This window comes from Gigantopelta aegis, chromosome 8 (genome assembly GCF_016097555.1).
Source record: "Gigantopelta aegis isolate Gae_Host chromosome 8, Gae_host_genome, whole genome shotgun sequence".
NCBI classification, from domain to species: Eukaryota; Metazoa; Mollusca; class Gastropoda; order Neomphalida; family Peltospiridae; genus Gigantopelta; species Gigantopelta aegis.
This window is the reverse complement of record NC_054706.1, coordinates 61,931,011-61,957,848: the sequence shown is the minus strand read 5'-3', so window position 1 is coordinate 61,957,848 and position 26,838 is coordinate 61,931,011. Positions and strand designations below refer to the sequence as shown.

Sequence of the window (26,838 nt, the reverse complement as noted above, 5' to 3'; positions counted from 1 at the left end):
TGGTGAACTAAAGCCATGTTTGGATTGCTTTTCAGTAAAAAAAGAAACATCATATTTTCACAGGTACACAATGTATCTCTAGATCTACACAATAACATAGCACTGACACTGACAAGGTTTCTCAGCTTTGTTCTTACCAGGAGCACAAACAACAGACATACATTTGGGTTGTAACTCAATGGAAAAATTACTGCCTGATGTGCAGTCGGTCTAGGATCGATCCCCGTTGTTGGGTCCATTGGGCCATTTCTCGATCCAGCCAATGCACCACGACTGGTATCAAACTTCAAAGGCTGTTGTATGTACTATTCTGTATGTAAGATGGTGCATACATTAAAAAAAATCCCTTGCTACTAATGGAAAAATACTAGCAGGTTTCCTGTCTAAGTCTAAGACTATATATATATATATATATATATATATATATATATATATATATATATATATATATATATATATATATATATATATATAAATATTCTGTGTTAAAATTACCAAATGTTTGACATCCAATAGCCGATGATTAATCCATGTAAGGAAGTCCTATCTGATGAATAACTGTTTGACAGTACAATAGCCATAATGTTTTATAATTTATATATTATCAATTTATTGTCAAAATTTAGCTTTTAGCCCATACACTGTAATGTGTATCACAGTTCTTTGGCAAGTTCTGATATATGTATCTTGTCACTGGATATAGATGTGAAATTAACATTCTACTTATACACAACCATATATAGTTTATAGAAAGATTAGTTAAAATACATGTATAAATACACAATGTATGCCCTGTATGTAACATAAAAATAATTATGGTTACAATATGTACATGTAGAACTTTCTGTGATATTTAACGTGTGTGACAACAAAATGATACTGCCACACCTGAACATGAATATGTATGTCTTTTTACAGGCGTTAGAAATGATCACATGAGATGGATAGCAGGTAATTTAAATATGATTTTTCAGTTCTCAAAGAATAAATAATTTCAGTATAGGGCGTAATATATCACAAGGACTGTCATATATTCTTGGCATGTTGGTTATAAACATGACTTTAAATTGATGTGAACAGCTGATCAGTTACATGGTGAACCATAATATTACACAATTTGAAAGTCACTTAAATATAAAGTATCAAAGAAACTGTACATTAATCATTTACAGTAAAATATTTGTATTCATAAATAATTTATTTTGCTTTAAAAAGTTAATTCCAGTCTATAACAGAAAATACTATCATTAAAAAAAAAGAGAAAGAATTTTTTTATTTAACGACGCACATTCAACACATTTTATTTACCTCATGGGCTACTCTTTCCAATTAGCAGCAATGGATCTTTTATTTGCGCTTCCCACAGGCAGGATAGCACAAACCATGGCCAGTTATGGATAACTGGTCGGTGCAAGTGGTTTACACCTACCCATTAAGCCATGTGGAGCACTCACTCAGGGTTTGGAGTCGGTATCTGGATTAAAAATCCCATGCCTCGACTGGGATCTGAACCCAGTACCTACCAGCCTATTGACCGATGGCCTAACCACAATGCTACCGAGGCCGGTATCATTAAATTGTAAGCTCAGTGCAAATCTTTGGTACAATCACTGTTAATATATGTACATAGTACTTAGTTAAAACCGTGTGAATCAATATTCAGTTACACATGTATGTACATGTATGTATGGGGAGTCCAGTACACATCCTTTCATCATGCTCACTTTATCAAATTACTTAGGGGCCATCCATAAACTTAATGTATATTCATGAGCACAAAATCGGGGATTTTGTTTTTTAACTCCTGATCACCTATGTACGGTACACCTTTTACAGTGCTGATACTCGAACACATTTTGGTATAGCCAATTTTCAGAGTATTTCTGTGAAACCTATTAAAATGAGGTTCATTTAATGAATATTTTATGCGCCACTTGAAGACTAAATGTTGTAGCCATTTTGTATTAAAATTTGCAATTGGCTAAATTGGCACCCCCGCTTTATACATCTCATCGTTAATTACTATAGTACTGTCGGAAATAGAATAAAAATGATTTTCGTCGATTATCTCTTACATAATAAACTGACAAGTAAATATTTTGTAAATATCTATTTAATGATACTCTACCTAATTTAGCATTTACTTGTTTGGGATCTCATTGATGTATAAGGTGGTGTTTACTCTTGAAATTAAAAGAAAGATGTCAGTAAACAGGTGATTTGTGCACTTAATTGTACACCACCTTGTACATCGATGAAAGCCAAAACAAGTGAATGCTAAATTAGGTAGAGTATCATTAAATAGGTATTTACAAAATATTTACTTGTCAGTTTAACATGAAAGAAATAATTTTTATTCTATTTCCGACACTACTATAGTATGCTCTTCCCCCATGTTTGGGCATACATTGATCTTCCATGCTGAAAGGTATATTGGATATATTTAGGAAGTTGTATATTGCATATATTTTACATCAGTAATTTTGAAACATTCTAGAAATAACAGCTAAGTTAAGTTTCTTTAAATGTTTTAAACAAACATGACATTTGATTGGGGTTTAAAAGTTTTATCTTCGAGAGTACATACATGTAACTGGCTTTATTTTATAACAGTGCTTATTTACGCAGTTGGCAAACTCCCACTCCTCCGCTGTACACTCTTCTAACATAATGCTCGTACACATCCCCATCTTTAGGCATACATATATGTATGACCCCTTACAGCAAGTTATGCTTTCCATGTATTTACTAGTCCTTGATATATGCTGCTATTTTACATACACATATAGTAAATTTATGTTACAGTGCATAAGGGCCAAATATTTCCAGTTTCAGAGTAAAATTACATTTATTTATTTTTCCTCCTTGACATACATGTAGTATGGTATACACAGTACTGTACACACAAATGAACATGTACAAATTGTATTTTTACATACATAGATGCATGTACACAATTGTAGCTTTGTAAAGTATACAAAAAGTGCTTGAGGTTTACTACGCCTCGTTGTTTATAATATAAAAATATCTAAATTCTTTCCCCACCCAAGATTTGAATGACTTGAATACCTTTAAAATGTAAGTTTGTGCTTGGTAAGACGATACTGTGAGAGGTTATGCCTTGTAATTGTATTTAAAGTGCATTGTGTGCAACACAGGTGTATGCGCCTCACCTTTTTAGACCGGTTGACTCACTTTGGTGTCAGCTGACTATGATGAAACTCCTCCAAGAATTTACAAGTGCATTCAGTGGCAGTAAAACAGATATTAAATTGCCTTCACAAATGTAGGCTATTTCTTGCACAGTTACCAAACTTTCATTGGATTTTCAGTTTACATATACATACATGTGTGTTTGTAATTTAAAGTTTGCTTAATTCATTCAAGAAACATTACATGTACATGAACAGGTATGCCATAATTTTATATTTTGTGACATATGTATGTGTGTGTGTGTGTGTATATATATATATAGACTAGAAGGAGATTTGAAAAAAGAAAAAAGAACATTTTGTATAGATATATGTAGAAAGTACAAACAGTACATTGTCATGTATGATGTAATGAAAGGGAATGGCCGGAAGGCAAAATTTTACAGGTACGTACACAGTTGTTTGAGAAACTACTAAATTCAGTGAGGTGTTTGCATGTAAAGCTTGAAAAAGTACATACATGTATGTACATGTAGGTAGTGATATCAACAGCAGTTTTAGATTATATGGGGAGCCCTGTAACATATTAATTACCATATTGATACTGGTCAGATAAATTCTCAAGTATGGGAAGTTGAAATTAATCTCCTTGAATTACTGGTATTTATTATCCACATGGTTCAACATAACCGGGTTAATAATAATCATATGAAGCACACATGTAATAACAAGTGTAATGACGTAATTTTGGGAAGCGACGTCATAACATGATGTTGCTTCCCCAGTCCTAGCCCAGACTGTATGTGAAATATGCCGTTATTTCATCGTCTCCTTCTAGTTGTGGTTGAAACTTTTTGAGACGGCCCTTGGGCTAATTGTTATTAATTTTAAAAATGACAATAATAATATGGATAATAAAGAAATTATTACACTCGCGTGTGTGTCAAGAGTTATGTATTAATTTACCTCGCTCTCGCCTGGGCAATACAAAATTCGTGACACTTGTTTCGTAAAATCAGTATGACACACAAGCTTGGATAATAATCTCTATATACTATAGGGGAGCAAGAGTGATACAATGTCAGGGCTAGCTCTGAGTGTGTAGAAAATTTTGCCAAATTATCCATTAGACTTCATAAATTACAGAAACCTAGCCATTTTCTCACAAAATATTAATTATTACTTGAAATTATTTTGCCAAATTATCCATTAGACTTCATAAATTACAGAAACCTAGCCATTTTCTCACAAACTATTAATTATTATTTGAAATTATTTTGCCAAATTAAAATAAATTTTCCAATTATTTGTTAAATTCACAATTAGTGAATTTGGCGAGTACCAGAACTATCCCTGAATATAGCTCCCCTTATAAAGTTATGTGAACTTCAGAATTCCACTCTTTATTGTTCATCAGTTAACTTGAATTGGTTTATTGGCCACCTGTTTATAAAAGGTAATATTTTAATCTTCCTAATTGTGTGATATTTTAAAAATGTATGTGCGTTAAGCAGATACTTGTCTCTCTTGCCATCTTATTATTTTACTATGCTTTTACCTCAGTAAATCAATAACCTGCCTCAAAGGCATTCAGTTACATATTTAGTGGGCTTTTTTTTCTCTAAATATGGATTATAAATGAAAATTACATTCTTTTGTAATACTAAACCTCGCTATTGTATCATCCAAAACATTTTAATGGAACCATGATTGAGGAAATTCCATGACAACCAGAGAGCATGCTTCATTTTTAAATCTTGGAAATGTCAGAAGTCATAAAGCATACAGAAAAAACAAAATAGCGACGAGGCTATATATACGGCAGCTTTGAATTTTATATTTATGACCATTGCGTATATAGAGACTAAGGCAAATGAGGGCCTGGTATATACTGTATATGGCAAATAAATATATATTTTTTCATAACAGTATAACAGCAAATACCTGAAATAAAATAATAAACAGTCAGAACATCAACTCACAATTTTTTTAATATTATGCTTTTTTTTCTTTTTTTTGGTCCTTTTTGGGGAGGTGTGTGTGTGGGGTGTGTGTGTGTGTGTTATGGAGCTACCATACACGGGACCACTGCAGGCATGTGTGCAGAAATTTTAGCAAGGGAGTCTAGAGTGAGGCGAGTGAAGTTTACGGGGTGGGGTTGGGGGTGGGTGTCGAACCACGCTGCCCCAGAACATTATCGGGGGAGGGGAGGTATTTCATTTTTTAATTTTTATTTTTTTTAGGTGTTTTTGTTTTTTTATGGAGCTACCATACACAGTACTACTGCATGGACCATTTTCTCATATATTTTGTGGTAATGTACAAACAGCCAACCTCAAGTTACAACCTTTAATACACCTTTGAGTAGCTGCTTAAGTTTTTCAGGAGGAGGGGGAGGGGTCTGTCTATTTAGGGATTAGTTTTAATGTTTGGGGCCAGTTTTTAACATAAAATCTGTTCTGAAATTTATCAAATGGGGGGGGGGGGGGGGGGGAGGGAAAAGGAGGCAATATAGTATTTTTACCAACCACCTACAAAATACCATATATTATTGAAACCATGTATGCATGGGCATAGGGGTATATATACACATGTATATGAAAATGTGGTAGACCAACCAGGCATGAAATAATTTCGGTGCCTCCCTAGATTAAATTTTTTAATAAGTTCTGTTTAAAATTTTGGAATTATATGGTGATCTCTAAAACATGCATAGCAAATCATGATATATTAACACTGAAAAAAAATAAAATAATAATAATGTCCCCAGAGATTGTATATGTTAATTATTGTAGACAGCCTAAAGCAGCTGTCCAGTGCCCTGTAAGTAATCCAGTCAATCCAGTCACTCATGTATGGAGTGATGGACTCACACTGAACTGATTTTGAACCCGTCACCTTGTAGCAGGTGGCAGGTTTTTCACTGCAGCTACATGTCTAATAAATTTACTTTTCAGAATTAATTAAACTTGTGGATCGTGGAAAAATCCAGCTTTTCATGTATGTGTAATAAGTTGCAGTATCACATGTCAAATATAATTTTTAATTATTTATAAAATTAATTTACAGTGTTAATATTGTCATTGTCATTGTTTTTGTTGTCAAGTCAGCAGTTTCTAGCTGTGACCTTTCAGTGTCCCTTTAAAGATAATACTGGTAGTAAATATTCAGGAAAGTATTTTTGGAAGTTATTTGTATGGAAAAGAGAAAGGAAAGAGTAGAATTACACCAAAATGAACATAATCTGCATGTAGGCCAGGGTGAAATATAATAGTGACAGAGGACGAGATGACTTTAAATATATATATATATACATACATGTATATGTATATGAAGAGTTTATTTAAAAAAAAAACTATTAAAAAAGTTTGTTTTGTTTAACGAAACCACTAGAGCACATTGATTTATTAATCATCGGCTATTGGATGTCAAACATTTGGTAATTTTGACATATAGTCTTAAAGAAGAAACCTGCTACATTTTGTTCCATTAGTAGCAAGTGCTCTTTTATATGCACCTTCCCACAGACAGGATAGCACATACCACGACCATTGATATACCAGTCGTGGTTGTACTGGCTGGAATGAGAAATAGCTCAATGGGCCCACTGATGGGGTTCGATCCTAGACCAACCGTGCATCAGGCAGACACTTTACCATTTGGCTACGTCCCGCCCCTGAAAACAATAAGAATTAGCAGTGAAAGTTACCAGATTCTATGTTTACATGTATTTCAATGTCTGCTTTCGATGGGGTGGGGTGCGGGGTAACATACATGTACGTGTATACTGCAATGAATAAATGTTTATATATAATGACTTGTCCATAACGAGACGCACATATATTATTATTAATATATAGACACACACATATGCATGCATGCACACACACACATACACACACTGTCACACACACAATGGAATATCACATCCGGTGGACTTACTAATTAATATACTCAAATACTGGAATGGCATCTTTTAAGATTTATTTATAGTTGGAAACCGTCAGTGATAACACTCAGGTCGAGAATAGATTTAATTTATGATCTACTAGTAAAGGACAGCCCTTGAGATAGAGTAACAATGCAGAGATGACACCATACATACTGAACCACAAAAGAAATGCCAGTATTTTTATGTATTTATTTTTCACGATAAAATTAAATCAGTAAATAGACGTAGACTGTCAAAATGGGCCTAAAATGGTCACAATATATTGATAATTTAATTTAAACACAAATACTAATGAAATTCAGACAGAATAATTTTGAATACAAAATAAATACTGGACTTTGTCCAAACTGGCATCTGTCTAAACCAGCATCTGTCTGAATCGGATTTCTGTGTTAACTGGCAGTTTTAAAGTCCCGTCCAGCTACCGTTAGTTTATTATGAATAAAACTCTGCTTAAAAGGACATATACCCTAGTTTTTAAACACTATGGCATATTTATGACTATTAAAGCCGTTTTTGATAACTGAAATCATACTTTACTTAGATTTTATTGTTTAGATTATCCATTTCCATACATTCAAAGTGTTTTTGGTCATTCTGGTGTTTTTAATATCACAAAATGCATTTCTCATATTTTTTTAAATGCATATGCGTCTGAGAAGTAACATTTATGGAGTCGAGTTTTAATCTATTTTTAGAGTGTATTTTACCGTTTCAAAGTCACAGACTCATGTTTCACTCATTTGTAATTGTATCCAAATGTGTTACAGGTTTGTAGATAACTAAACGTGGTGTGCATTTTCATTGGCTGAAACTAGAGTCTGTCCCTTTAACTAAACTTAGTGTGCATTTTCATTGGCTGAAACTAGGGTTTGTCCCTTTAACTAAACTTAGTGTGCATTTTCATTGGCTGAAACTAGAGTCTGTCCCTTTAACTAAACTTAGTGTGCATTTTCATTGGCTGAAACTAGAGTCTGTCCCTTTAACTAAACTTAGTGTGCATTTTCATTGGCTGAAACTAGAGTCTGTCCCTTTAACTAAACTTAGTGTGCATTTTCATTGGCTGAAACTAGGGTCTGTCCCTTTAACTAAACTTAGTGTGCATTTTCATGGGCTGAAACTAGAGTCTGTCCCTTTAACTAAACTTAGTGTGCATTTTCATTGGCTGAAACTAGAGTCTGTCCCTTTAACTAAACTTAGTGTGCATTTTCATTGGCTGAAACTAGGGTCTGTCCCTTTAACTAAACTTAGTGTGCATTTTCTGAAACTAGGGTCTGAAAAACTAGTGTCTGTTCATTTTGAAACTACTAAACGTAGTGTGCATTTTCATGGCTGAAACTAGGGTCTGTCCCTTTAACTAAACTTAGTGTGCATTTTCATTGGCTGAAACTAGAGTCTGTCCCTTTAACTAAACTTAGTGTGCATTTTCATTGGCTGAAACTAGAGTCTGTCCCTTTAACTAAACTTAGTGTGCATTTTCATTGGCTGAAACTAGGGTCTGTCCCTTTAACTAAACTTAGTGTGCATTTTCATTGGCTGAAACTAGAGTCTGTCCCTTTAACTAAACGTAGTGTGCATTTTCATTGGCTGAAACTAGAGTCTGTCCCTTTAACTAAACTTAGTGTGCATTTTCATTGGCTGAAACTAGAGTCTGTCCCTTTAACTAAACTTAGTTTGCATTTTCATTGGCTGAAACTAGAGTCTGTCCCTTTAACTAAACTTAGTGTGCATTTTCATTGGCTGAAACTAGAGTCTGTCCCTTTAACTAAACTTAGTGTGCATTTTCATTGGCTGAAACTAGAGTCTGTCCCTTTAACTAAACTTAGTGTGCATTTTCATTGGCTGAAACTAGAGTCTGTCCCTTTAACTAAACTTAGTGTGCATTTTCATGGGCTGAAACTAGAGTCTGTCCCTTTAACTAAACTTAGTGTGCATTTTCATGGGCTGAAACTAGAGTCTGTCCCTTTAACTAAACTTAGTATGCATTTTCATGGGCTGAAACTAGAGTCTGTCCCTTTAACTAAACTTAGTGTGCATTTTCATTGGCTGAAACTAGAGTCTGTCCCTTTAACTAAACTTAGTATGCATTTTCATTGGCTGAAACTAGAGTCTGTCCCTTTAACTAAACTTAGTATGCATTTTCATTGGCTGAAACTAGAGTCTGTCCCTTTAACTAAACTTAGTGTGCATTTTCATTGGCTGAAACTAGAGTCTGTCCCTTTAACTAAACTTAGTGTGCATTTTCATTGGCTGAAACTAGAGTCTGTCCCTTTAACTAAACTTAGTGTGCATTTTCATTGGCTGAAACTAGGGTCTGTCCCTTTAACTAAACTTAGTGTGCATTTTCATTGGCTGAAACTAGAGTCTGTCCCTTTAACTAAACTTAGTGTGCATTTTCATTGGCTGAAACTAGAGTCTGTCCCTTTAACTAAACTTAGTGTGCATTTTCATTGGCTGAAACTAGGGTCTGTCCCTTTAACTAAACTTAGTGTGCATTTTCATTGGCTGAAACTAGGGTCTGTCCCTTTAACTAAACTTAGTGTGCATTTTCATTGGCTGAAACTAGAGTCTGTCCCTTTAACTAAACTTAGTGTGCATTTTCAAGGGCTGAAACTAGGGTCTGTCCCTTTAACTAAACTTAGTGTGCATTTTCATTGGCTGAAACTAGAGTCTGTCCCTTTAACTAAACGTAGTGTGCATTTTCAAGGGCTGAAACTAGGGTCTGTCCCTTTAAACCGGATGCTGTGTAATCTGGATTTCGGATGCAAATTCGAGGTATAGTATAGCTGTTTTAGCGCACGCCTGTCATGGGCACAGGCACAATGATGGCAGCTGCACAGTAATTAGGACACTTGAGTGTTATGCAATAATCACGCCTCCTTGAAGGCTTAATAAGCAATGTTCATATGTAGGTAGCAAGATCAATTGGGTTATTATTACTATGTGTTGATACCTAACTGCATTGTATTATACCGATTTGTCAAAATTTGTATTTTCTTATCACAATATATCACAAGAACATTAACTTTTGACAAAATCTGTCTACACTGGCATTCTGTCTAAATCGGCATACATGTACATGTATTTCATTGGTCCCAAGTGAATCCAGTTTAGACAGTCCACTATATAAATTTAAGTCAGTATATATAATTTTGCATTTCTTTTTGTTTTTTGTTTTTTTGTTTTTTCTCAACCCGGTGTAATGTTAAATTGCTTTGTCATTGAGTGTTCTTCAACGATATACAATACCTGTACTGATATACAATATCTGTACTATTACCTATTCACTTTTTTTGCTCTATAGATAGATCCAGAAACACACAATGTGCTACATGCACCTTTAGCCGGCTGTCTGTTGAGATAAATCAGGACACACTGACAGCTCTTTATCTGGAAATGTTCTCTTTGTCTTGTTTTAACATCACATAATATATACAAGGACATAAAACATGTGAGATTTACATTAACAGCTCGGGGTTTGTACAGTCAGGTAATCATCTTACATTCTCTGGAGGTGAAAAAATCCACTGATTGCCTTTTGGAGAACAAGATGAAATGTATACGTTTGCATATTTTATCAGCTGTTTAAGTTTTGGCTTACCTCATTTTATAAAAATGCAATACAGAGTGCAAGTCGGTCATTTCATTTTTATTTCAAATAATTTCCATGCTTATAATATCCAATTAAGGTTCAAGCACGCTGTCCTGGGCACACATACCTCGGCTATCTGGACGGTCTGTCCAGGACAGTGGGTTAGTTGTTAGTGGTTAGTAAGAGAGAAGAGGGTGTATAGTGGTCTTACACCTACCCATTGAGTGGTTAAAACTCGCTCTGGGTGGGAGCCAGTACCGGGATGCAAACCCAGTACTTACCAGCCTTGTGTCCAATGGTTTAACCACGACACCACCAAGGCCAGTCATTGCCTTTTGAAGAAAAAAATGAAATCTATACTTTTTTTGTTTATTGTATCAGCTGTTAAATTTTGTCTTACCTCATTTTATAGATCTCTATATTTAAAGACAATGGCAGGTCATCCAGGTTTTTGGCACAGAATTTATTGATGCTTATCTAGTTAATTGTTATGGATCTGAACTAATATTCCACCAATTCAGAGACTTGGCAGTCTATACCCACAAGTATTCCTGTGAGAGTAGCTGGTACACTTGTGAATTTTATATACCAGGGTACACGTACATGTTCATATGCATGTATCTGAAAGATTTTTTTTTTTAATACATATTTTTTATTTGTTGAGTTTTTTCTTATATTTTACTAATAATCATAATTTTTTAAGCATATATTTATTTGTTTGAGGAAAATTTCTGACTTATTTTTAGTATTTAGTATACAGCAAATACCTGTATAGAGACGTTTGAGAATTGAAACTTTATACAACCCATTTATTGGTTAAATGTGAAAACAAATTCAGGTAATGTATCTCCTTTTTGCATAAGCCATAATATAAAAATTATTTGGCGTTTTTTGTGAATTTCTTAATGTGTAGGTAGTTATAATGAATTTGTGACTGTTAATAGTGTTATACATCGATGAATTTACAGAAAATCGTGAATTTCTCATCACAGCCAGTGCACCACGACTGGTACTATATCAAAGACCATGGTATGTGCTATCCTGTCTGTGGGATGGTGCATATATAAAAGATTTCTTGCTACTAATGGAAAAATATAGCAGGTTTCCTCTCTCTGACTGTGTCAAAATGACCATGGTGATGTTAAACAAAACAAACTTCTTATCATGTACTGTTACAGATCAAGTTTGACTTTCATGGTGATTTACTCATTCTTCACAGAGTTAAGGCCATTTCTGGGCTTTAGTTTCTGCAATGCCTCAAAATAGTGAGCTGAAAGTTTGGGTATTGTTTTATTATATATTTTTTTCCAAATTTAACTTCTGCAATGCCTTAAGATATTGAGCTGAAAGTTTGGATATGGTTTTATCATGTTCTGTTGCAATTTACTTATTTTTCACAGAGTTATGGCCCTTGAATTTAGGAGATATGAAAATATGTTCTGTCTGGTAGGTGACATATATTGCTTTAGCTGTACTCTCAGAATGCTTGTTTTAAAATATTTAATGAGAAAAAAGTTATAGCTTGTATTGTTTAATGACACCACTAGAGCACATTGATTTTATTTAATAAGAAGATTGATTGCTCACCTATATATAGCACCGTTTCAGAAGAGTGCTATTAATTCAGCTCGTCCTGATTATATTCATGACGGCACTCACTTGAAATATCAATTCAGGTTTAACCAACTGTTATAATTGATACACTGACAGATTTCCATACAGCGATTCAAGTGGTGGGTTTTGATGGCTTAATGCTTTTCAAGCTTTGTTTGAGTCACAGTCACAAATCTCGTCCAGTCCGGGTTTTTTCAGTGTCTTCTTTCTTCGCTCTCATCAGAGGGAATTTTTCCGTCAGATGCATTACGCACTGAAGCAAAGCTGACATGAACGGTGGACATCGATCTGCTATTGAAGCCATTAACATTAATGAGCTCGGTATAATAGCCCACACTTACAGGTACATGTGTGTGTCATTTGCATTAAAGATTTACACACCCGTCTATGATCACTGGTGTATGGCATGTCTCAGAGTCTGTACAAAGGAATTGATAAACTATTGAAATGACATTGTTGCATGTTAGACTATATGTTCGTTGTCTTTGAAAGTTGGAGCTTGTTGGATTGAAGTGAGAAAGGGAAAGAATGTTTTGGTTTGTTTTTTGTGGGCTTTTTGTTTTTTTGGGGGGTGAGGGTTCTGGATATCCAGCACATTTTTTTAATCACTGGCTGACACTGGATTAAAATTTTACTTACCCGGCTAGGGATTTTCGAAGTTAGAATTCTTAGTGCTAAGAAATCATAATACCATCATAGGCTAGCTAGGACGTCACTACAGCATACACCATAGTGATATCACAGGTTACAATGGTTTACGATTTCATAGTGCTAATATAGTATAGAAAATATGAACCCTAATGTATATACTGATGAAAAAAAATATTGGAACACATTGAATTGTAGACCAAATTTTATTCACTATTTGCATAGTGATGTCTATATTTCATACACAGCTGTGATTTGGGATTGAATGTCAGTAGTGTCAAATTCACTGCCAATCAACGTCTTACACTGTGGATTTAGGGTTTTGGTTGCAGTGACCATTTGCTGACATTTTTATTTGTGTGATCCTTTCTTTATTTCGATCAGTATGTATATATATATATATACATGTATATATATTATATATGTACCGGTATGTGATCATTGGAGTATTGCATGTCTCAAGGTATACTAAAGAATTGATATATCTTTCAAATGACTTGGTTGCATGTTTGACTACATGTTCATTGTCTTTCAAAGTTGGAGGCTGTTGGATTAAGGAAACAAAAGGAATATGTTCTTTACAAGCACTCAGTACAGCACTGGTGTAACAAAGGCCGTGGTATGTACTATCCTCTCTGTGTGATGGTGCATATGAAAGATTACTTGCTGCTAATCAAAAAAAAAGAGTAGCCCATAAAGTGGCGACAGCAGGTTTCCTCTCTATATATATCTGTGCGGTCCTTAACCATATGTCTGACGCCATATAACCATAAATAAAATGTGTTGAGTGTGTTGTTAAATAAAACATTTCCTTTCTTAACTGCAGCACATTATTGAATTGTCGTCACGTGGGTGCAAAGCATGAGGTACTTTTACATGTAATTGTTTTGTAAGTGTCTGAATATAGAGGATAATAGTGATGTTCTGGTGAACATTGAAAAGTGATCAGTTGGGTGTTGCAGCCTGTACATAGTACAGGTAAGACGATCAATTATAAAAATCTATAATTGATTGTTGCAAAAAATGTAAACTAATTTTTCTTGTAGTTTAGATGACGGAATTGATGTAAATATATGCTGTGTTTTGTTTTGGTTTTCATGTATATATAAACAAAACAGATATTGAATAGATATTAAAGGTAAAATTAGTAAATTGTCTTTATAATTTAAATCCTTCTTAAGTTCATATAATTCTAACCGATAAATGAAAGTTAATCAGTTGGTGAAAATCCTTAATATAAACAGACCAGCCTCGGTGGCATCATGGTTAGGCCATCGGTCTACAGGCTGGTAGGTACTGGGTTCGGATCCCAGTCAAGGCATGGGATTTTTAATCTAGATACCGACTCCAAACCCTGAGTGAGTGCTCCGCAAGGGTCAATAGGTAGGTGTACACCACTTGCACCAACCAGTGATCCATAACTGCTTCAACAAAGGCCATGGTTTGTGCTATCCTGCCTGTGGAAAGTGCAAATAAAAGGTCCCTTGCTGCTAATCGGAAAGAGTAGCCCATCTAGTGGCGACAGCGTGTTTCCTCTCAAAATCTGTGTGGTCCTTAACGCCATATAACTGTAAATAAAATGTGTTGAGTGCGTCATTAAATAAAACATTTCTTTCTTTCTTTCCTTAATATAACCAATGATCATGTCTCAGAGTCTGTACCAGTGATTGACGATGATTGTCCAACCAATTTCCAACACTGTGAGATAATTGTTCAATCAGTGACATCAAGAATGTTAGGCATGTTATGGCACGGTATTGTAGGACAGGGTGATGGCCTTTTATGTGCTTATGTGTGTTAAAAATATTATCTGACATCTTAATATAAAAATTCATGTTATTTATTTGTGAAGCACAAGTTGGAACAAGAAATAATCCAAGAGTTCCACCAAGGAAACTTAATTTTATATGACCCATAACGGGCCATAGGTGCATGCTCTAACCACTCGGCTATCTCCAATTTATAATGGTAAAAGTTAAACTTTGTTTTATTTAACGACACCACTAGAGTACATTTATTTGATGTTAAACATTTGATAATTCTGACTTGTCAACAGAGGAACCCGCTACATTTTCCTAATGCAGAAAGGGATCTTTTATATGCACTTTCCCACAGACAGGAAAGCACATACCACAGCCTTTGACCAGTTGTGCAGTGGTTGGAACGAGAAAAAAACAACCAGCTGAAGGGATCCACTGAGGTGGTTCGATCCTGTGATGCAAGCTCTCAACTGACTGAGCTACGTCCTATCTCAAATAAAAGTAGATAACTGTAACGGTATCAGGTCGTTTCGCCCTTTTTCCCAATCGCCCCGTGTCGTTTCGCCCCCATACCGGGTCATTTTGCCCTCTATACAGGGCCGTTTTGCCATCATGTTTATGTAGGGAATACCTACATGTCGATTGTGAATGATTAATAAATTTGTTTACGTGACTCTAGTTGCAAATTGGATATATAGGTTATCAATTTGTAACCCTTTATCAACCATAAACACCATTTATATGTATATGTTATTATGTGCAATATTTTAAAGAACCCCTCCCCTCACACCATCCCAGTAAAATGTTTTAAAATAATGCGTGTTTTGTGCTTTTTTAAAAAGATTTTAACTAAGAGTTCCTCTTAGAAAATCACATACAGATGTAATCATAGAGCGAGTCTGAAATATTATTACATTTTGTGTGTTTTTCTTCTAATTAAGTCCATTTACTTCAGTTTACATTAAAACGGTCACGGTGACATGGTTATCATCTAGTATGTGGAATCCATGTCATTGTAATTGTTTGTTTTTTCAAGATTTCTGTCTGGACAAAATGTGGGTAAAATCTACATTTTGTTTCAGACTTTACGTTTAAGTCTACAACCTTGTTGCCTGTTAGGTGACTATTACGACACAATTATGGGTAAAATTATTTTTTATATACCAAATTTTGCATACTAGTATCACCCCCAATACATAGGGGCGAAACGACTCATAATGGAGGACGAAACGACTCATTCTAAGGGCGAAATGACTTGAGTCGAATAGGAATAAGGGCGAAACGACCAGGATTCACTGTAACAGATATAATGCACAAGTACCGGTGACATGTGTTAGTACTAGTGGTGTTTTGCTTAGGATTAAACATCATGGCAGAGGACAAATAGCTATATAGTACATGGTTTCAACATAAATTTTCTTAGTACGTGTATATGTATGTACTGAACAAGAAAAGAAATGCAAATATTGATTAGCTTTTAAAAAATGTATGTAAAATTATTTAGTTAGAATCTCATTAGTTTTTGTATCTATTAAAATTATCAGTGTCTTGTGAATGCTTGCACGACGAGTGTGATATGATTGCAAACTTCACGAGATGAGATATAAATCATATTTGACAAAAAACATGAAAATGTTCTATTTATTATATAACTTTTGGCAATTTTCCTTTATCTTTAAAATGCCAGTAGCAAAATAGTTCTGGCTTTCTTACAGTGAAGATAACACTTTCTACAGTGACGTATGACAACACATTTTAGAGTGAAATAGTGAAATTTTCACTCTAAAATGTGTTATTATCACTGAGAGACTGCACTTTTATTTAAATGATATTTTAAGACATTTCACTAAATGTTATATAATGAATTATTATTATTATTATTATTATTATTATATAATTTGTGGGTTTCTTTTGTTGATTGGTATATACACTGCTTGTAACTACAGGTAGCTCAAAGGCAGAATACTTAACTGGCTGATGCGCAAAAGGTCACAGGATGGATCCCTCTAAAATTGATACATCTGGAACAGATCCCATTCCGTGTTGGTTTTATCAATTATAACCATGAAACACATTGCCCTATAGCATTAGCAGCAGCATTTCTCGACAGTGCCGACAATTAGTTTTCACGAAAATAAACCTATTTTGTCAGAATTGGTTAATTCATTGGTCTCATTTTCATGTTGTATTTACGGTGGTGGTGGATGGGGATGAAATGGCTGATGATTTATTGGGTGATGCTCTCGATCTAGCCATTAATTAATTTGATCTGCAATACCGCTCTACTCTTCACTGGTGTTTTGACTTACTTTGCTTTGATTAATAGACTCTCAATACATAATGTCAACTGATGTATTTGATATCGTGGATAGACCTAGTTAATTCTCGGTTGACAATATGATGAATTACTGTGCAAAAGATAGGTTTGTTTGTATGTTATTTATCAGTGTTCAGATGTTTGAGAAAGTCACTAGCCCTCACAGAAGTTTTGGCTATAGTGCCCTATCAGTGTTTCTGCCAGAAAGAAATTTCTGGGTATGGCGCTATGGAACTGAATGCAACCACAGTCAACAAGGGGTATGGGGGGGCCTCCCCAAGAAAGAAAATGGGTTATGTTTAGGGTTAGGGTTAAGAAAACCATATAGTAAGAGTAATTAATTGTGTCAAAAGGTTAACATTAAAAAAAAAAATCTGCAAAAAAGTTTGGGTATGGTGCTATACCGGTTTTACCCGCTAGCTGAAACCCTAACTATGTCTTACAGTAATACAGTTGATAATTTCCATTAGCCCAGACAAAACATTCACTAGCCGGAACTGAGGGCTAGTGGATTTGTCGAACCCTTTATTTACAGTGTGAAAAGTTTGTTTCCAAAACACGATGGTCTGTATATTGGTCAATTCCCACATTTTACAGTTAGCATTGAAAGTACATGTCTACCGATGTTAGTACATGTCAACACTACAACAGTAAAGCTTACAACAATTGAATAGAATTTTTATAAAATCCACTAGCCATGGTATCAGTGATTTAAAAAATTTACTGGCCACAATTAAAAATTCACTAGCCCTACTTTACTTTAAATTAATACTATTTTACTAAATAATAGTAATAATCAGATATGTCACCTAAAGAGGGAGATAGCGCTTAAAAACACTAGCATTGGGGGGGGGGGGGGGGGGTGGGGGGGGGGGGCTGGGATAGGATATTCATATTTATAAAATAGACTTAACTGCAACATTTGACCAAAACAAATTCGCCAGGCATTAGGCATGGTAATAGTAGTTATTTACTAGCCCAACATTGAATATATCACTAACCATGGGAGTGGGGCTACCATAATCTAGAATCCCTGTCTGGCATGGTAATAGTAGTTATTTACTATCCCAACATTGATTATATCACTAACCATGGAGTGGGGCTACTATAATCTAGAATCCCTGTCTGGCATGGTAATAGTAGTTATTTACTAGCTCAACATTGAATATATCACTAACCATGGGAGTGGGGGGAGGGGGGGGCTACCATAATCTAGAATCCCTGTCTGGCATGGTAATAGTAGTTATTTACTATCCCAACATTGATTATATCACTAACCATGGAGTGGGGCTACTATAATCTAGAATCCCTGTCTGGCATGGTAATAGTAGTAATTTACTAGCCCAACATTGAATATATCACTAACCATGGGAGTGGGGCTACTATAATCTAGAATCTCTGTCTGGCATGGTAATAGTAGTTATTTACTAGCCCAACATTGAATATATCACTAACCATGGGAGTGGGGCTACCATAATCTAGAATCCCTGTCTGGCATGGTAATAGTAGTTATTTACTAGCCCAACATTGAATATATCACTAACCATGGGAGTGGGGCTACTATAATCTAGAATCCCTGTCTGGCATGGTAATAGTAGTTATTTACTAGCCCAACATTGAATATATCACTAACCATGGGAGTGGGGGGGCTACCATAATCTACTAGAATCCCTGTTGAAGGGTGGGATGTAGCCCAGTGGTAAAGCTCTTGTCTCATGCGTGTTCATTCTGTCATTGATCCCTGTTATTTCTTGTTCCAGCCAGTGCTCAATGACTGGTATATCAGAAGCTGTGGTATGTGCTATCCTGTGGGATGGTGCATATAAAATAATCCCTTGCTACTAATGGAAAAAAACTAGTGGGTTTCCTCGCTAAGACTAAACAAATAAATAAAAGTTTGTTTTCTTTTACGACACCACTAGAGCACATTGATTAATTAATCATTGGCATTTAGTATTAGGGATCTTTTATGTGACTGAGACAGGATAGCACATACCACAGCTTTTGATATACCACTTGTGGTGCACTGGCTGGAACGATCCAGTAGATTGTTCAAATCAAACACACATGCAATTCTGGTAAATAAGCATTGGTGTATGTGTTGTACATGCATAGCTGACATGTATTAAAATTATTAACATTGTGCATATTGCTTTTATTTCAGTTGAAGGCTTGTCCAGTAATGATTACTTCATTATGAATCTTGGCCACCTGTTTAATGTATCCAGTTTCCATATGGGGACCCTCAAGTCCAGACTGTTATGGTGTGTCTCTCACTTCGTACCTGGCTGAACACGCGACAGGTGCTTCCGCTTGATTGGCATTGTACAAGTCACGCAGGTGAGTGAAGATTTACCTGAAGTGGGGTTTTTTTCTCAAAAATACATGAATTTGTCTGATGTACTGTAAAATGGCTGTCAATGTATGCTATATAATGGTTGTGTGCAACAGCTGCATGAGGGAAATGGTTGATTGCATATTGCATATATACACGTATGTGTTCTAATTTCAGATACAGAAAAATCACAGCTTGCAGAATATTGATGTTAAAAAAAAACAAGAGAGAAACTCAAAATGTTGAAGCAAAATGACAGTAGTTTGCTTCATTCAAAGTAAACATAGCCTTTTTGCACTTAAAAAAAATAAAGGTTGCTTGATATAAATAAATGCCTACATCTCTTCGTAATAGAACATAGATGTATTCGGTTACTTTGGTAGGAAAAGAAGATAAAACACAAATCACTTTTTCATCCGCATTATGTTACCAAAGCTTACTTCTGATGCCAGATGCAAGGCTGGGAAATGGATCAAATGTTGATACCTAATAGCTTAGAGTTATTAAATATACTTAGGCTGAAGTATGATTAAATTAAAATTGTTTTCTTTTCTTTGACTGGAGGAAAATCTGTAGTGGAGAATATATGAGGAGGTGTGGATTCGTAAAATGTAATTCACAAGCCTTGTCAGGGCAAGTTAATTATTTTTCATGAATCCACACTTCCGAGTGCTTTCTTCAACTTAATCCATTATTTATTAAGCATTTTAACATGACAGCTACATTAACTTCAGTTAAATATTCGTTAATAAAAGTATTGGTTAACATGACAATGATTAGTAACAAACCTAATAGCCCAAAACGATAGGATTCTTTTGCAAATCCTCAGCAGTGGATGGCTGGCAATTAAGCGTGATGCATGCGCTAAACATGTAATCTGTGATTTCCAATTTAGTTTCTGACAATCTTTGTTGTATTCCATCAGAATACATTACTATCCAGGGCTAGCTCTGACACTCGCCAAATTTGCCAATTTGTGAATTTTGAAAGCAGTTGGTGAATTTTATATTAGTTTGGCAAAATAATTTCATGTAATAATTAACATTTTTTAGAAAATAACTGACAATTTCTGCAATTTTTGAAGTTTAGTAGACAATTTGGCAAATTGTTTTGCTCACCCACGGCTAGCCCTGCTATCACTAGTAACAGGTTTATAAGGCTTAAATTACATGTTTATTCGATGATGCTGATGTTTTGTCTCATGTGCTAAAGCATTGTACTACATGTAGTTTACAATGAACAAGTTCTGTCATTCTTGGGTTCGAAACCTTGACCTGAATGCTCCAAAAGTTCAAATTGCATTGTTTCACAGGTGTGAAAAATAATCTACACCTAGAACAATAATGTCATGTCACAGGTATGGATTGATAAATCTTATCTGTGATGTATCTTTATGTGTATGTGATTGTTTTTTCACAAGTTGTATTGTAATGTCACAAAACCTCCAGTGTATGTACAAAACTTGTTTAATAAAACAGGGCGGGACAAAGCCCAGTGGTACAGCGCTCGCTCGATGCATGGTCGGTGTGAGAGCGATCCCCGTCGGTGGGACCATTGGGCTTTTTTTCATTCCAGCCAGTGCATCACGACTGGTATATCAAAGGCTGTAGTATGCATACCCTGTCTCTGGGATGGTGCTTATAAAAGATACCTTGCTGCTAATGGAAAAGAATAGCCCATGAAGTGGCGACAGTGGGTTTCCTCCCTCAATATTTGTGTGGTCCTTAGTCATATGTCTGACGCCATATAACCGTAAATAAATGTGTTGAGTGTGTCATTAAATAAAACATTTCTTTCTCTTTTTTTTTTCATTTAATAAGACATTTATCTTAGTTTAACGCCCAATAGCTCATGTATTTTTTCATGCTGGAGTGTCGTTAAATATTCGTTCGGTCATGTTTAATAAAACAGATTAATCTTGCTGTATTTATTGTTCTGTCATGAACAGGGCTGAATGACAATTTGTAGTCAGTTTGTCTTTGTGCCTGCTGTACAAGCATTCTGAACATATCCAACATAATAATACACTGACAATAGTAATGGATCGGTGAATGAAAATATCTGTAATACATTAATGTCATTTACAACCAGTGCTTTACACACATTCATGCATTTCATGTACAATATATTGCAGTACAATGTACTGTACATATCACAAAGACACAATACACACTGACATATGGCAATATGCTGGTATTGTAATATGAACACAAATGGCTGTGTGACAGTTCTAATAACATTAATGATTGTATAAACACAAACAATTCACTTTTATTGGAAAAGTCAAAACTGAACATAATACAGACTCATGCTGATAGAGATTATTTGTTTTTGTAAGGGCATTAGTATTACTCAGTCTTTTAAGTAGTTTGCTTTAACCAAAACACATTTTTCATTGAAGTCTCTAGCAGAAAATGACATGTCTCTACATTTGGAAGAAGAAGTTCGTTTTGTTTAACAACATCACTAAAGCACATTGATTTATTCATCATCAGCTAATGGATGTCAAACATTTGTCAATTTTGACTTTAGTCTTGGAGAGAAAACCTGCTGCATCTTTCCATTAGTAGCAATAACTCTATTACATACACCATGCCACAGACAAGATAACACATACCAGAGCCTTTGATATTCCAGTTATGTTGTACAGGCTAGAATGAGAAATAACCCAATCGGCCTGCATTTGGAATGTGCATTTTATTTGCAATATGATGTTCCTCATAAAATGTTCAAGCTTCTGTTATATTGGTCATGAATTATTGTTAAATTGTTTTATTTTCTTACATGTTTCTAACTATGTGTATACTCAATGTGTTGATATTGTTCATCATCAGTTTACATAAATGTTTTTCAATAGTTACCATTTATCTTAATCCAAATTAATAACTGAAATTGTAGTTCTTTGAAGAAATCTATGCTTGTCTAAATTATTGCTCAAGTGGACAGACTTTATAACATTTTTAAAGTTTACAAAAAACAGTTTATACTAAAATATTTATATTCCTTACATGTATTGGATTGGGTGTATCCCAGTGGTAAAGCTTTTATCTGAGGTGTGATGTGGTCAGGATAAATTATTAATAAACATCTCAGTCGGTGCATAAAGACTGCTACATCAAGGCCATTGTATCTTCAGTCCTGTCTATGGGGAAAATGCCTCTGATAATGGAGGGGTGGGATATAGCCCAGTGGTAAAGTGCTTGCTCAATGTGCGGTCAGTCTGGGATCGATCCCCGTCGGTGGGCACATTGGGCTATTTCCGTTCCAGCCAGTGCACCACGACTGGCATATCAAAGGCTGTGGTATGTACTACCATGTCTGTGGGATGGTGCATATAAAAGATTACTTGTCAGTGTTTCTGCCAGAAAGAAATTTTTGGATATGGCGTTATGTAATTGAATGCAACCACAGTCAACAAGGGGTATGCATGGGGGACCTCCCCCAGAGAGAAAATGGTTTAAGTTTAGGGTTAGGGTTAAAGTAAAGTTTGTTTTATTTAACGACGCCGCTAGAGCACATTGATTTTTTATCTTATCATCGGCTATTGGACGTCAAACATATGGTCATTCTGACACTGTTTTTAGAGGAAACTCGCTGTCGCCACATAGGCTACTCTTTTACGACAGGCAGCAAGGGATCTTTTATTTGCACTTCCCACAGGCAGGATAGCACAAACCATGGCCTTTGTTGAACCAGTTATGGATCACTGGTCGGTGCAAGTGGTTTACACCTACCCATTGAGCCTTGCGGAGCACTCACTCAGGGTTTGGAGTCGGTATCTGAATTAAAAATCCCATGCCTCGACTGGGATCCGAACCCAGTACCTACCAGCCTGTAGACCGATGGCCTGCCACGATGCCACCGAGGCCAGTAGGTTAGGATTAAGAAAATCATACAGTAATGATGAGAGTAATTAATTTTGTCAAAAAGTTAACTTTAAAAAATAAAATTTTGGGTATGGCGCCATACCCGTTTTACCCTCTGGCAAAACCCCTGCTTGCTGCTAATCGGAAAGAGTAATCCATGAAGTGGCAACAGCGGGTTTCCTCTCTCAGTATCTGTGTGGGTCATTAACCATATGTCTGACATCATATAACCATAAATAAAATGTTTTAAGTGTATCTTTAAATAAATCATTTCCTTTCTGAGAATTGAAATTTGCAGAACCCATTTTTACCTGAATAGCTGCATTGGATATGTTATATGCACTTTACCGGTACTATAACGGGATAGACCATACCATGACCTTTGATATGCCCAGTGGTGAGCCATGACAGGAATGACAAGTCCTCCAAGACTGGTTTATCCTATGATAAAGGCTCTACCACTAAACTACAATTAACCACTTGGGAAGGGGTCTGTTTTTCTTCTTCCTTTTTTCTCCCAGTCAGACATTAAGAACTTTTTTGAAGATCATCACCTATAAAATTATAATTTCACCTCCTCCTTTCCCACCCCCACCCCCACCCCCATAAAAGGTTGAGGAATAGCCCTGAACAACAGATGGTACATGTACATAGCATGTTCTGCTCGTATCTAAGCTGCTCAAGTTAACAAAAGAATCCAAGTAACTAAGACTCTTTTATCTCATTGTCACAATTTATTACTCTGTCAGTTTCCTGTGTTCTGCTTAAAAGGCAACGTGTGTGCGTGAAAACCAGCAATAAACTAATCTATAATTGAAAGAATCTGAATCACAGGAAAAGACCACTGCGTCAAAGCTTTAGTTGAGGGGAATGCCCATGCAATAATATAATTAATGGAATGCTAAAAGAAGAGATGGTGGAAAAACAAAGCCGAGACAATAAGCCAGGTTATGGTTATAACCGATGTGTCATGTTTTGATGTCAGTCAGCTAATCCCTTTAGTCTCTTGAGGGATATTGAAATGATTTCTAAGTGCCACATCTGTAACAACAAAGTCTTTATGCATATATAGCTTTAAACCAAATAGTATTTCACCAGGTCAAAATTCAAAGTTCTCCCAAATCTGGCTTCTACACAAAAGAAAAAAGGGAAGGAAGGAAATGTGTTATTTAATGATGCACTCAACACATTTTATTTATATGGCGTTGGACATATGGTTAAGGACCACACAGATATTGAGGGAGGAAACCTGCTGTCGCCACTTCACAGGCTACTCTTTTCGATTAGCAGCAAGGGATCTTTTATATGCACCATCCATCCCATAGACAGGATAGCACATACCATGGCCTTTGATGTAACTTGTTGTTTTTTAATTGACAACTAAATAAGACATTTGAGAACAGATATATTCAGGAAATGTTTGGACAAGTGGTATAAATAAGCAAGTAAAATTTCATCATTTAATGATGCACAATTGAAATAATCATTCATGCAAAAAAAAAATTGTAATCTTGTATGTAACTATAAATAGGACACTGAATACTGCCATGCCTGTTGATGAGATATTTGAGAAGACTTGTCTTAAAGTGTTGCTTTATGTGGCCAGTAAATTTATGCCATCTTAGAATTGTAATTTACTAAGATAATTATTCATGCAATTTTTGTAATCTTGCAACTATAAATAGAACACTACATACTGCCATGCCTATAGATGAGACATTTGAGAAGACTTGTCTTAAAGGGACATACCCTAGATTTTAAACACTAAGGTATATTTATGACTATTACAGCTGTTTTTGATAACTGAAATCATACTTTACTTGATTTTATGGTTTAGATTACCAATTTCCATACATTCAAAGTGTCTTTGGTCTTCCTGTTGTTTTTAATATCACAAAATGCATTTCTCATTTTTAAAAATGCACGTGCGTCTGAGAAGTAACAGTTATGGAGTCGAGTTTTAGTCTGTTTTTAGAGGGTATTTCACCATTTCAAAGTCACAAACTCATATTTCACTCAATTGTAACTTTATCCAAATGTCTTTCAGGTTTGTAGATTAACTAAACTAAGAGTTGAAACTAGGGTATTGCTTTATTTTGCCAGTAAATTTATGTATTTAAAAAAACAAAAAGCAACAACACAACAAGAAATAATCTTAACAGTGTTGTCTTGGATTTTGATTTGATGGGGTATCCACCTTTAAACAGCACTCTGAACTACATGTACCTTGTGACTTCAAATATAATTATATCTAAGATCTACAATTATTTCTAATCGCTGTGTTTATGTCATTACACTCACGTATGTGTATAAATATTTGTAATAGAACACATTATACTGGTGTAGTCATGCGTGTCTACTTTGTGTGCCTCAGGTCAACTTCTTAACATGCTCAACTTGTTGCCAGTACTTTTACAGTTCATACCTTCTTTTAACTAGTGTTTCATTTGAACTGTTCTTTTAATACTCCTTGTTTTAAACACTGTGCTCATGGGGTCTTTTTTGTGTTTTTTTTTTTGGGGGGGGGGGGGGGGTCTCCTGATGATGTCAACATTTTGTGGGCAAAAAATAAAGAACATTACCTTGTGGTTTTAAACAGTTTGGTTCAAATTTACAAAGCCTGATTATGTCTTACATGCATATAGCTACATACATTTACAATGCTTAAACACCTGTAAGAAAAATTCATGTCTTCATTTTTATTAAATTTATAAATACCTTAGAATGACATCTTGCTGTTTTGTGAATGACCATCTTAGAATTGTAATTTATTAAGATAATTATTCAAAAATCAATTGTTAAATAATTAATTATAAACTGTATCTGTGCATGAATGCCCCTGAAAGTTATGAAGCAGCAATGCTTTGTTTAAAGTTCCATTTTAAAATGATTTTCACACTTAAAACCTGTAACCCCTGACATGAAGATTATTCCGTAATCAGTTGTTGCAATTATTTAAAAACTTAGCTGTGCAATCAATTATGCCCCTAAAATTTATGAAGCAGCAATGCTTTGTTTAAAGTTCCATGTTAAAATGATTTTCACACATAAAACAAGTTTATAACCCCTGACATGAAGATTATTCCATAATCAGTTGTTGCAATTATTTAAAAACTTGTCTGTGCATGAATGCCCCTAAAACATGTAACCCCTGACATGAAGATCAACTGGCTGCATGTTTTTTCATATGTATATTTAGCGCCTGTATGTCAGCATGTGTCATTTGTGAAAAGATTTGACAATGACACGTCGACAGGCAGACTGTTAACTAGGTTAAAGATCCACACACGTGTAAGTGTAATAATTCATGTCGCTGCATATTCAGGATTTATCACTTATGTTTTAAAGTGACAGATGCTAATTTTTAAACACCATGACATATTTTTAACTATTAAAGTACTTTGATAATTTAAATTAGAAGTACTTACATTTTATTATCTAGAATATTAATTTTTGTACCACCGAAGTGGTTCTGGTCATCAAGGTTTTTGCAATAATCCAAAATGTATTATTCATAATTCTAGAAATGCATGTTCGGCTGAGAAGTAATGGTTATTGAGATAAGCTTTAGTTATTTTTAGATGGTATTTTCCCTTTGTAAA

The 26,838-nt window shown here is 35.1% G+C and overlaps 1 protein-coding gene across 2 annotated transcripts in view; it reads left to right on the top strand.

Moving 5' to 3' along the window:
* LOC121378975 overlaps positions 1-26,838 on the top strand; it is a 58,706-nt gene that overhangs the window by 719 nt on the left and 31,149 nt on the right. The window contains exon 2 of one of the 2 annotated variants that reach the window (XM_041507390.1): positions 19,200-19,375. The gene's annotated coding sequence lies outside the window, so the exon portion shown is untranslated. Of the gene's footprint in view, positions 1-19,023; positions 19,376-26,838 lie in introns of those variants that run through there. The other variant, XM_041507391.1, reaches the window with a different exon arrangement.